This window comes from Syngnathus leptorhynchus, unplaced genomic scaffold (genome assembly GCF_054491065.1).
Source record: "Syngnathus leptorhynchus isolate UIUO unplaced genomic scaffold, UIUO_Slep HiC_scaffold_581, whole genome shotgun sequence".
NCBI lineage: Eukaryota > Metazoa > Chordata > Actinopteri > Syngnathiformes > Syngnathidae > Syngnathus > Syngnathus leptorhynchus.
In genome coordinates this window covers 2,501-15,522 of record NW_028232479.1, presented here as the reverse complement: position 1 = coordinate 15,522, position 13,022 = coordinate 2,501, and positions in this window count along the sequence as shown.

Genomic DNA, 13,022 nt, shown 5'->3' with positions numbered 1-13,022 from the left:
GCAGGGAGGGTGCTGGAGCTCCACACTTCCATAAGCAGGGAGGGTGCTGGAGCTCCACACTTCCATAGGCAGGGAGGGTGCTGGAGCTCCACACTTCCATAGGCAGGGAGGGTGCTGGAGCTCCACACTTCCATAGGCAGGGAGGGTGCTGGAGCTCCACACTTCCATAGGCAGGGAGGGTGCTGGAGCTCCACACTTCCATAGGCAGGGAGGGTGCTGGAGCTCCACACTTCCATAGGCAGGGAGGGTGCTGGAGCTCCACACTTCCATAGGCAGGGAGGGTGCTGGAGCTCCACACTTCCATAGGCAGGGAGGGTGCTGGAGCTCCACACTTCCATAGGCAGGGAGGGTGCTGGAGCTCCACACTTCCATAGGCAGGGAGGGTGCTGGAGCTCCACACTTCCATAGGCAGGGAGGGTGCTGGAGCTCCACACTTCCATAGGCAGGGAGGGTGCTGGCACATCCACACTTCCATAGGCAGGGAGGGTGCTGGAGCTCCACACTTCCATAGGCAGGGAGGGTGCTGGCACATCCACACTTCCAGCCACGGAGCATGCTGGCACTTCCACCTTGCTTGCTAAGTCGGCGTGATCTTGCCCAAAAAGTCCCTCCTCACCTCCAGCTGGAAGTGGAAAAAAATCCTCCACCTGCTTGGCCGAGGTTCTGGAAGCCAGCAGCTCGCAGAATGTTGCCAAAGTTTCACTGGAAGGAAAAGAAAAGAGAAGACCGAGTGCGCATTTCACCTACCGCCGAATGTCCACAAGAGGGAAGTGTCACTCCGTCGCAGAATCTGCGCCGACGCACTCGGCACCCTTCGAATTTATGGTGCCGGTGCGGGTGTTCTGGGTGCAAAAAGGCCGCCCAAGTGGTAGAAAAAAATCAGACTTCGTCTCTTAGGTCGAAATTAATGCCAAGTTTTGAAATGCGCTGGCAGGGGTGGACCAGGGCCCGTTAGAAGTGCTTAGGCGAGGTCCTGGAAGCCTAACCCGGCGTGATCTTGTGCAAAAAGCCGCTGCTGAGCTCCAGCTGGAAGTGTAAAAAGAACCGGGCTGGATCAAAAAAAGAACCGGGCGGCCCGTTAAAATTGCTTAGCCGAGGTCCTGGAACCCTAACCCGGCGTGATCTTGTGCAAAAAGCCGCTGCTGAGCTCCAGCTGGAAGTGTAAAAAGAACCGGGCTGGTTCAAAAAAAGAACCGGGCGACCCGTTAGAAGTGCTTAGCCGAGGTCCTGGAAGCCTAACCCGGCGTGATCTTGTGCAAAAAGCCGCTGCTGAGCTCCAGCTGGAAGTGGAAAAAGAACCGGGCTGGATCAAAAAAGAACCGGGCTGGATCAAAAAAGAACCGGGCGGCCCGTTAAAATTGCTTAGCCGAGGTCCTGGAAGCCTAACACGGCGTGATCTTGTGCAAAAAACCGCTCCCGAGCTCCAGCTGGAAGTGTAAAAAGAACCGGGCTGGATAAAAAAAGAACCGGGCTGGATCAAAAAAGAACCGGGCGACCCGTTAAAATTGCTTAGCCGAGGTCCTGGAAGCCTAACACGGCGTGATCTTGTGCAAAAAGCCGCTCCCGAGCTCCAGCTGGAAGTGTAAAAAGAACCGGGCTGGATAAAAAAAGAACCGGGCTGGATCAAAAAAGAACCGGGCGACCCGTTAAAATTGCTTAGCCGAGGTCCTGGAAGCCTAACCCGGCGTGATCTTGTGCAAATAGCCGCTGCCGAGCTCCAGCTGGAAGTGTGAAAAGAACCGGGCTGGATAAAAAAAAGAACCGGGCTGGATCAAAAAAGAACCGGGCGACCCGTTAAAATTGCTTAGCCGAGGTCCTGGAAGCCTAACACGGCGTGATCTTGTGCAAAAAACCGCTCCCGAGCTCCAGCTGGAAGTGTAAAAAGAACCGGGCTGGATAAAAAAAGAACCGGGCTGGATCAAAAAAGAACCGGGCGACCCGTTAAAATTGCTTAGCCGAGGTCCTGGAAGCCTAACCCGGCGTGATCTTGTGCAAAAAGCCGCTCCCGAGCTCCAGCTGGAAGTGTAAAAAGAACCGGGCTGGATAAAAAAAGAACCGGGCTGGATCAAAAAAGAACCGGGCGACCCGTTAAAATTGCTTAGCCGAGGTCCTGGAAGCCTAACACGGCGTGTTCTTGTGCAAAAAGCCGCTCCCAAGCTCCAGCTGGAAGTGTAAAAAGAACCGGGCTGGATAAAAAAAAGAACCGGGCTGGATCAAAAAAGAACCGGGCGACCCGTTAAAATTGCTTAGCCGAGGTCCTGGAAGCCTAACACGGCGTGTTCTTGTGCAAAAAGCCGCTCCCAAGCTCCAGCTGGAAGTGTAAAAAGAACCGGGCTGGATAAAAAAAAGAACCGGGCTGGATCAAAAAAGAACCGGGCGACCCGTTAAAATTGCTTAGCCGAGGTCCTGGAAGCCTAACACGGCGTGTTCTTGTGCAAAAAGCCGCTCCCGAGCTCCAGCTGGAAGTGTAAAAAGAACCAGGCTGGATAAAAAAAAGAACCGGGCTGGATCAAAAAAGAACCGGGCGACCCGTTAAAATTGCTTAGCCGAGGTCCTGGAAGCCTAACACGGCGTGATCTTGTGCAAAAAGCCGCTCCCGAGCTCCAGCTGGAAGTGTAAAAAGAACCGGGCTGGATAAAAAAAGAACCGGGCTGGATAAAAAAAAGAACCGGGCGACCCGTTAAAATTGCTTAGCCGAGGTCCTGGAAGCCTAACACGGCGTGATCTTGTGCAAAAAGCCGCTCCCGAGCTCCAGCTGGAAGTGTAAAAAGAACCAGGCTGGATAAAAAAAAGAACCGGGCTGGATCAAAAAAGAACCGGGCGACCCGTTAAAATTGCTTAGCCGAGGTCCTGGAAGCCTAACACGGCGTGTTCTTGTGCAAAAAGCCGCTCCCGAGCTCCAGCTGGAAGTGTAAAAAGAACCGGGCTGGATAAAAAAAAGAACCGGGCTGGTTCAAAAAAGAACCGGGCAACCCGTTAAAATTGCTTAGCCGAGGTCCTGGAAGCCTAACACGGCGTGTTCTTGTGCAAAAAGCCGCTCCCGAGCTCCAGCTGGAAGTGTAAAAAGAACCAGGCTGGATAAAAAAAAGAACCGGGCTGGATCAAAAAAGAACCGGGCGACCCGTTAAAATTGCTTAGCCGAGGTCCTGGAAGCCTAACACGGCGTGTTCTTGTGCAAAAAGCCGCTCCCGAGCTCCAGCTGGAAGTGTAAAAAGAACCAGGCTGGATAAAAAAAAGAACCGGGCTGGTTCAAAAAAGAACCGGGCAACCCGTTAAAATTGCTTAGCCGAGGTCCTGGAAGCCTAACACGGCGTGATCTTGTGCAAAAAGCCGCTCCCGAGCTCCAGCTGGAAGTGTAAAAAGAACCGGGCTGGATAAAAAAAGAACCGGGCTGGATAAAAAAAAAGAACCGGGCGACCCGTTAAAATTGCTTAGCCGAGGTCCTGGAAGCCTAACACGGCGTGATCTTGTGCAAAAAGCCGCTCCCGAGCTCCAGCTGGAAGTGTAAAAAGAACCAGGCTGGATAAAAAAAAGAACCGGGCTGGATCAAAAAAGAACCGGGCGACCCGTTAAAATTGCTTAGCCGAGGTCCTGGAAGCCTAACACGGCGTGTTCTTGTGCAAAAAGCCGCTCCCGAGCTCCAGCTGGAAGTGTAAAAAGAACCAGGCTGGATAAAAAAAAGAACCGGGCTGGATCAAAAAAGAACCGGGCGACCCGTTAAAATTGCTTAGCCGAGGTCCTGGAAGCCTAACACGGCGTGTTCTTGTGCAAAAAGCCGCTCCCGAGCTCCAGCTGGAAGTGTAAAAAGAACCAGGCTGGATAAAAAAAAGAACCGGGCTGGATCAAAAAAGAACCGGGCGACCCGTTAAAATTGCTTAGCTGAGGTCCTGGAAGCCTAACACGGCGTGATCTTGTGCAAAAAGCCGCTCCCGAGCTCCAGCTGGAAGTGTAAAAAGAACCGGGCTGGATAAAAAAAAAGAACCGGGCTGGTTCAAAAAAGAACCGGGCAACCCGTTAAAATTGCTTAGCCGAGGTCCTGGAAGCCTAACCCGGCGTGATCTTGCCCGAAAGTCGGCCTCTATACTTCCATTTTAGGTACCAGGGGCTATTAGTGTACTTGGTCCCACTAGTCAGTGTACTCATCCAGTTACCCCCCGTTTTCCAAAACACCATCGGCACGTATAAGGGGGGGACTCTTGAGAGAGATGAGGTATATGGCAGCGCAACACCAATCCGCTCCGCGCTGGTTCCCATGTCGGCTACGGATGAATAAAACCAGCCTGTCCCCCCTGGAGCTCACGAGACACGGAATTTTTTCTAAGTGCCAACGGCTCTTCCGAGCAAACGTGTCCGCTCCGGCTGGTTCCCCCGTCGGCCTCGAATGACGAAAAATGCCGGTCTCCGCCCGGAGCTCATGACAAACGAAAAATTTTCTAAGTGCCAACGGCACTAGCGAGCGAATGTGTCCGCTCGGCGCTGGTTCCCGGGTCGAACCCGGAAGACGAAAAACGCCGCTCTCCGCCCGGAGCTCATGACAAACGAAAAATTTTCTAAGTGCCAACGGCACTAGCGAGCGAATGTGTCCGCTCGGCGCTGGTTCCCGGGTCGAACCCGGAAGACGAAAAACGCCGCTCTCCGCCCGGAGCTCATGACAAACGAAAAATTTTCTAAGTGCCAACGGCACTAGCGAGCGAATGTGTCCGCTCGGCGCTGGTTCCCGGGTCGAACCCGGAAGACGAAAAACGCCGCTCTCCGCCCGGAGCTCATGACAAACGAAAAATTTTCTAAGTGCCAACGGCACTAGCGAGCGAATGTGTCCGCTCGGCGCTGGTTCCCGGGTCGAACCCGGAAGACGAAAAACGCCGCTCTCCGCCCGGAGCTCATGACAAACGAAAAATTTTCTAAGTGCCAACGGCACTAGCGAGCGAATGTGTCCGCTCGGCGCTGGTTCCCGGGTCGAACCCGGAAGACGAAAAACGCCGCTCTCCGCCCGGAGCTCATGACAAACGAAAAATTTTCTAAGTGCCAACGGCACTAGCGAGCGAATGTGTCCGCTCGGCGCTGGTTCCCGGGTCGAACCCGGAAGACGAAAAACGCCGCTCTCCGCCCGGAGCTCATGACAAACGAAAAATTTTCTAAGTGCCAACGGCACTAGCGAGCGAATGTGTCCGCTCGGCGCTGGTTCCCGGGTCGAACCCGGAAGACAAAAAACGCCGGTCTCCGCCCGGAGCTCATGACAAACGAAAAATTTTCTAAGTGCCAACGGCACTAGCGAGCGAATGTGTCCGCTCGGCGCTGGTTCCCGGGTCGAACCCGGAAGACGAAAAACGCCGCTCTCCGCCCGGAGCTCATGACAAACGAAAAATTTTCTAAGTGCCAACGGCACTTGCGAGCGAATGTGTCCGCTCGGCGCTGGTTCCCGGGTCGGACCCGGAAGACGAAAAACGCCGGTCTCCGCCCGGAGCTCATGACAAACGAAAAATTTTCTAAGTGCCAACGGCACTAGCGAGCGAATGTGTCCGCTCGGCGCTGGTTCCCGGGTCGGACCCGGAAGACGAAAAACGCCGGTCCTCGCCTGGAGGTCCCAGCAAAATCGGCGAAAAAACGACTAAGTGTCAACTTTCGAAAAAACGACTAAGTGCCCACGGCTCTGCGGGGCTTGTGAGTCCGCCCCGCGCCGGTTCGGTGGTCGGCCTCAAAAAGCAAAAAATCAGCCTCTCTCCCTGGAGCTCACCTCGAGGTACCAGGGGGTGAGGTACCCGGGCTAAGGTGCAGTACCTTTTTTGGTCTTCAGGTGCGCCAGAGTACAATGAAATGGTCCCAGTAGTCAGTGTACTCATCGACTTTCCCCCCGTTTTCCAAAGCACCTCGTTTACGAGTATGGAGGAGATGGTGCTGGTCTCCCCACGGCGTCGGACACGCCGTCCTCGACAGCACAAGGTCGGATAGAAGACCTGGAAAGCGCCGTGGCACGCGCTGGAGGTGGGCACTTTGGCGAAAAAACGACTAAGTGTCAACTTTCGAAAAAACGACTAAGTGTCAACTTTCGAAAAAACGGCTAAGTGTCAACTTTCGAAAAAACGACTAAGTGTCACCTCTCTGAAAAAATGGCAAAGTGTCGCCTCTCTGAAATTTTTCTAAGTGCCCACGGCTCTGCGGGCTCGTGCATCCGAGCCGCGCCGGTTCTGCAACCGGCCTAGAATGACGAAAAATAACGGTCTCCTCCTGGAGCTCACAGCCAATTGTGGCGAAAAAGTGGCAAAGTGCCCACGGCCCTGCCGAGCTTTGGCGTCCGCTCAGCGCCGGTGCCGCAGTCGGCCTCGAATGACGAAAAATGACGGTCTCCTCCTGGAGCTCACAGCCAACTTGGCAAAAAGTTTCTAAGTGCCCACGGCCCTGCCGAGCTTTGGCGTCCGCCCAGCGCCGGTTCCGCAGTCGGCCTCGAATGACGAAAAATAACGGTCTCCTCCTGGAGCTCACAGCCAACTTGGCAAAAAGTTTCTAAGTGCCCACGGCCCTGCCGAGCTTTGGCGTCCGCTCAGCGCCGGTGCCGCAGTCGGCCTCGAATGACGAAAAATGACGGTCTCCTCCTGGAGCTCACAGCCAACTTGGCAAAAAGTTTCTAAGTGCCCACGGCCCTGCCGAGCTTTGGCGTCCGCCCAGCGCCGGTTCCGCAGTCGGCCTCGAATGACGAAAAATAACGGTCTCCTCCTGGAGCTCACAGCCAACTTGGCAAAAAGTTTCTAAGTGCCCACGGCCCTGCCGAGCTTTGGCGTCCGCTCAGCGCCGGTGCCGCAGTCGGCCTCGAATGACGAAAAATGACGGTCTCCTCCTGGAGCTCACAGCCAACTTGGCAAAAAGTTTCTAAGTGCCCACGGCCCTGCCGAGCTTTGGCGTCCGCCCAGCGCCGGTTCCGCAGTCGGCCTCGAATGACGAAAAATAACGGTCTCCTCCTGGAGCTCACAGCCAACTTGGCAAAAAGTTTCTAAGTGCCCACGGCCCTGCCGAGCTTTGGCGTCCGCCCAGCGCCGGTTCCGCAGTCGGCCTCGAATGACGAAAAATAACGGTCTCCTCCTGGAGCTCACAGCCAACTTGGCAAAAAGTTTCTAAGTGCCCACGGCCCTGCCGAGCTTTGGCGTCCGCCCAGCGCCGGTTCCGCAGTCGGCCTCGAATGACGAAAAATAACGGTCTCCTCCTGGAGCTCACAGCCAACTTGGCAAAAAGTTTCTAAGTGCCCACGGCCCTGCCGAGCTTTGGCGTCCGCTCAGCGCCGGTTCCGCAGTCGGCCTCGAATGACGAAAAATGACGGTCTCCTCCTGGAGCTCACAGCCAACTTGGCAAAAAGTTTCTAAGTGCCCACGGCCCTGCCGAGCTTTGGCGTCCGCCCAGCGCCGGTTCCGCAGTCGGCCTCGAATGACGAAAAATAACGGTCTCCTCCTGGAGCTCACAGCCAACTTGGCAAAAAGTTTCTAAGTGCCCACGGCCCTGCCGAGCTTTGGCGTCCGCCCAGCGCCGGTTCCGCAGTCGGCCTCGAATGACGAAAAATAACGGTCTCCTCCTGGAGCTCACAGCCAACTTGGCAAAAAGTTTCTAAGTGCCCACGGCCCTGCCGAGCTTTGGCGTCCGCTCAGCGCCGGTGCCGCAGTCGGCCTCGAATGACGAAAAATGACGGTCTCCTCCTGGAGCTCACAGCCAACTTGGCAAAAAGTTTCTAAGTGCCCACGGCCCTGCCGAGCTTTGGCATCCGCCCAGCGCCGGTTCCGCAGTCGGCCTCGAATGACGAAAAATAACGGTCTCCTCCTGGAGCTCACAGCCAACTTGGCAAAAAGTTTCTAAGTGCCCACGGCCCTGCCGAGCTTTGGCGTCCGCCCAGCGCCGGTTCCGCAGTCGGCCTCGAATGACGAAAAATAACGGTCTCCTCCTGGAGCTCACAGCCAACTTGGCAAAAAGTTTCTAAGTGCCCACGGCCCTGCCGAGCTTTGGCATCCGCCCAGCGCCGGTTCCGCAGTCGGCCTCGAATGACGAAAAATGACGGTCTCCTCCTGGAGCTCACAGCCAACTTGGCAAAAAGTTTCTAAGTGCCCACGGCCCTGCCGAGCTTTGGCGTCCGCCCAGCGCCGGTTCCGCAGTCGGCCTCGAATGACGAAAAATAACGGTCTCCTCCTGGAGCTCACAGCCAACTTGGCAAAAAGTTTCTAAGTGCCCACGGCCCTGCCGAGCTTTGGCGTCCGCTCAGCGCCGGTGCCGCAGTCGGCCTCGAATGACGAAAAATGACGGTCTCCTCCTGGAGCTCACAGCCAACTTGGCAAAAAGTTTCTAAGTGCCCACGGCCCTGCCGAGCTTTGGCGTCCGCCCAGCGCCGGTTCCGCAGTCGGCCTCGAATGACGAAAAATAACGGTCTCCTCCTGGAGCTCACAGCCAACTTGGCAAAAAGTTTCTAAGTGCCCACGGCCCTGCCGAGCTTTGGCGTCCGCCCAGCGCCGGTTCCGCAGTCGGCCTCGAATGACGAAAAATAACGGTCTCCTCCTGGAGCTCACAGCCAACTTGGCAAAAAGTTTCTAAGTGTCACATCTGTGAAAAAACGACTAAGTGTCAACTTTCGAAAAAACGGCTAAGTGTCAACTTTCGAAAAAACGGCAAAGTGTCACATCTCTGAAAAAACGGCTAAGTGTCGACTTTCGAAAAAACGGCTAAGTGTCAACTTTCGAAAAAACGGCAAAGTGTCACATCTCTGAAAAAACGGCTAAGTGTCACATCTCTGAAAAAACGGCTAAGTGTCACATCTCTGAAAAAACGGCTAAGTGTCGCCTCTCTGAAAAAACGGCAAAGTGTCAACTTTCGAAAAAACGACAGAGTGTCGCCTCTCTGAAAAAACGACTAAGTGTCGACTCTGAGAAAATGGCAAAGTGCCCACGGCTCTGCGGGCTCGTGCATCCGACCCGCGCCGGTTCCCCAGCCGGCCTGATATAAGGCAAAACCAGCCTCTCCGCCTGGAGCTCAGAGCCAACTTGGCGAATATTTTCTAAGTGCCCACGGCTCTGCGTGGCTACGGCGTCTGCCCAGCGCCGGTTCCTGGGTCGAACCCCGAGGACGAGGAATGCCGGTCTCCGCCTGGAGGTCCCAGCTTAATCGGCGAAAATTTTCTAAGTGCCCACGGCTCTGCCGGGCTCGTGCATCCGACCCGCGCCGGTTCCCCAGCCGGCCTGAAATAAGGCAAAACCAGGCTCTCCCCCTGGAGCTCAGAGCCAATTGTGGCGAAAAAACGACTAAGTGTCAACTTTCGAAAAAACGACTAAGTGTCAACTTTCCAAAAAAACGGCTAAGTGTCGACTTTCGAAAAAACGGCTAAGTGTCAACTTTCGAAAAAACGACTAAGTGTCGCCTCTGAAAAAACGACTAAGTGTCGCCTCTCTGAAAAAACGACTAAGTGCCCACGGCTCTGCGGGGCTTGTGAGTCCGCCCCGCGCCGGTTCGGCGGTCGGCCTCAAAAAGCGAAAAATCAGCCTCTCTCCCTGGAGCTCACCAAAAATTTGTCGAAATTTTTCTAAGTTCTCCTCGAGGTACCAGGGGGTGAGGTACCCGGGCTAAGGTGCAGTACCTTTTTTGGTCTTCAGGTGCGCCAGAGTACAATGAAATGGTCCCAGTAGTCAGTGTACTCATCGACTTTCCCCCCGTTTTCCAAAGCACCCCGTTTACGAGTATGGAGGAGATGGTGCTGGTCTCCCCACGGCGTCGGACACGCCGTCCTCGACAGCACAAGGTCGGATAGAAGACCTGAAAAGCGCCGTGGCACGCGCTGGAGGTGTCACTGTGGCGAAAAAGTGACTAAGTGTCAACTTTCGAAAAAACGGCTAAGTGTCAACTTTCGAAAAAACGGCTAAGTGTCAACTTTCGAAAAAACGGCTAAGTGTCAACTTTCGAAAAAACGACTAAGTGTCGCCTCTCTGAAAAAACGGCAAAGTGTCAACTTTCGAAAAAACGACTAAGTGTCAACTTTCGAAAAAACGACTAAGTGTCACCTCTCTGAAAAAATGGCAAAGTGTCAACTGCGAATGTGGTGGTGCATGGAAGGAAGTGGAGGACGGCCGCCTCCTTAAACACAGGCCGAAGAGGAGCGTCAGGGCCGGCTCCTTAAACACGGACCGAGTGTCGCCCTTAACACAGACCAAGCGGAGGACGGCCGCCTCCCTAAATACAGGCCGAACCGGAGCGCGAGGGCCGCTCCTTAAACACGGACCGAGTGTCGCCCTTAACACAGACCAAGGGGAGGACGGCCGCCTCCTTAAACACAGGCCGGAGAGGAGCGTCAGGGCCAGGCTCCTCAAACATGGACCGAGTGTCGCCCTTAACACAGACCAAGGGGAGGACGGCCGCCTCCTTAAACACAGGCCGGAGAGGAGCGTCAGGGCCAGGCTCCTCAAACATGGACCGAGTGTCGCCCTTAACACAGACCAAGGGGAGGACGGCCGCCTCCTTAAACACAGGCCGGAGAGGAGCGTCAGGGCCAGGCTCCTCAAACATGGACCGAGTGTCGCCCTTAACACAGACCAAGGGGAGGACGGCCGCCTCCTTAAACACAGGCCGGAGAGGAGCGTCAGGGCCAGGCTCCTCAAACATGGACCGAGTGTCGCCCTTAACACGGACCAAGGGGAGGACGGCCGCCTCCTTAAACACAGGCCGGAGAGGAGCGTCAGGGCCAGGCTCCTCAAACATGGACCGAGTGTCGCCCTTAACACGGACCAAGGGGAGGACGGCCGCCTCCTTAAACACAGGCCGGAGAGGAGCGTCAGGGCCAGGCTCCTCAAACATGGACCGAGTGTCGCCCTTAACACAGACCAAGGGGAGGACGGCCGCCTCCTTAAACACAGGCCGGAGAGGAGCGTCAGGGCCAGGCTCCTCAAACATGGACCGAGTGTCGCCCTTAACACGGACCAAGGGGAGGACGGCCGCCTCCTTAAACACAGGCCGGAGAGGAGCGTCAGGGCCAGGCTCCTCAAACATGGACCGAGTGTCGCCCTTAACACGGACCAAGGGGAGGACGGCCGCCTCCTTAAACACAGGCCGGAGAGGAGCGTCAGGGCCAGGCTCCTCAAACATGGACAGAGTGTCGCCCTTAACACAGACCAAGCGGAGGACGGCCGCCTCCCTAAATACAGGCCGAACCGGAGCGCGAGTGTCGCTCCTTAAACACGGACCGAGTGGAGGACGGCCGCCTCCTTAAACACAGGCCGAACAAAATGACACAAAGTGTCAACTGCGAATGTTGTCCATCCAAGGAAGGAGCGTGATGCCCGGCCGGCTCCTTAAACACAGGCCGAGAGTCGCCCCGGACGGTCCGCCTCGCGGCGCCCGTCTGCTCGGATAAAATGACACAAAGTGTCAACTACGAATGTTGTCCATCCAAGGAGGGAGCGTGATGCCCGGCCGGCTCCGAAAACACAGGCCGAGAGTCGCCCCGGACGGTCCGCCTCGCGGCGCCCGTCTGCTCGGATAAAATGACACAAAGTGTCAACTGCGAATGTTGTCCATCCAAGGAAGGAGCGTGATGCCCGGCCGGCTCCTTAAACACAGGCCGAGAGTCGCCCCGGACGGTCCGCCTCGCGGCGCCCGCCCGCTCGGATAAAATGACACAAAGTGTCAACTACGAATGTTGTCCATCCAAGGAAGGAGCGTGATGCCCGGCCGGCTCCTTAAACACAGGCCGAGAGTCGCCCCGGACGGTCGCCTCGCGGCGCCCGTCTGCTCGGATAAAATGACACAAAGTGTCAACTACGAATGTTGTCCATCCAAGGAGGGAGCGTGATGCCCGGCCGGCTCCGAAAACACAGGCCGAGAGTCGCCCCGGACGGTCCGCCTCGCGGCGCCCGTCTGCTCGGATAAAATGACACAAAGTGTCAACTGCGAATGTTGTCCATCCAAGGAAGGAGCGTGATGCCCGGCCGGCTCCTTAAACACAGGCCGAGAGTCGCCCCGGACGGTCCGCCTCGCGGCGCCCGCCCGCTCGGATAAAATGACACAAAGTGTCAACTACGAATGTTGTCCATCCAAGGAGGGAGCTTGAGGCCCGGCCGGCTCCGAAAACACAGGCCGAGAGTCGCCCCGGACGGTCCGCCTCTCGAGGCGCCCGCCCGCTCGGATAAAATGACACAAAGTGTCAACTACGAATGTTGTCCATCCAAGGAGGGAGCGTGATGCCCGGCCGGCTCCGAAAACACAGGCCGAGAGTCGCCCCGGACGGTCCGCCTCGCGGCGCCCGCCCGCTCGGATAAAATGACACAAAGTGTCAACTACGAATGTTGTCCATCCAAGGAGGGAGCGTGATGCCCGGCCGGCTCCGAAAACACAGGCCGAGAGTCGCCCCGGACGGTCCGCCTCGCGGCGCCCGCCCGCTCGGATAAAATGACACAAAGTGTCAACTACGAATGTTGTCCATCCAAGGAGGGAGCGTGAGGCCCGGCCGGCTCCGAAAACACAGGCCGAGAGTCGCCCCGGACGGTCCGCCTCTCGAGGCGCCCGCCCGCTCGGATAAAATGACACAAAGTGTCAACTACGAATGTTGTCCATCCAAGGAGGGAGCGTGATGCCCGGCCGGCTCCGAAAACACAGGCCGAGATTCGACCCCGGACGGGCCGTCTTCTCCCGGCGCCCGCCCGCGTACGCCCCCCATCCCCGGTCGCCCGTCTGCTCCCGGCGGGCCTCCGAGTACCCCCTCACCCAACTGACCGACTGGCACTCATGACCCGCCTTGGTAGGGCCCCCATCGGCCTCGGCTCGTCCGACGTCGGGTGGACGGTTCCTACCCACTGCGGGTCGCACTCTAGCGCCCCGGCCGCCGCGTGAGCGTGCGCTCCCCGCGCCGCCCCGCAGGCCCCGGCGCGACCGTACTGCGGCGAGACCGAGACGACCCGGTTTGGCATCCATCCCACCTAGCCACGATCCACGGAGGCCGAGCGAGCGGCTGAGTGTCGGGCGCCGCGCGTGCGAGCGTCCGCCGGCCGCGCCGGTCCTTCCGCGAATGTCGT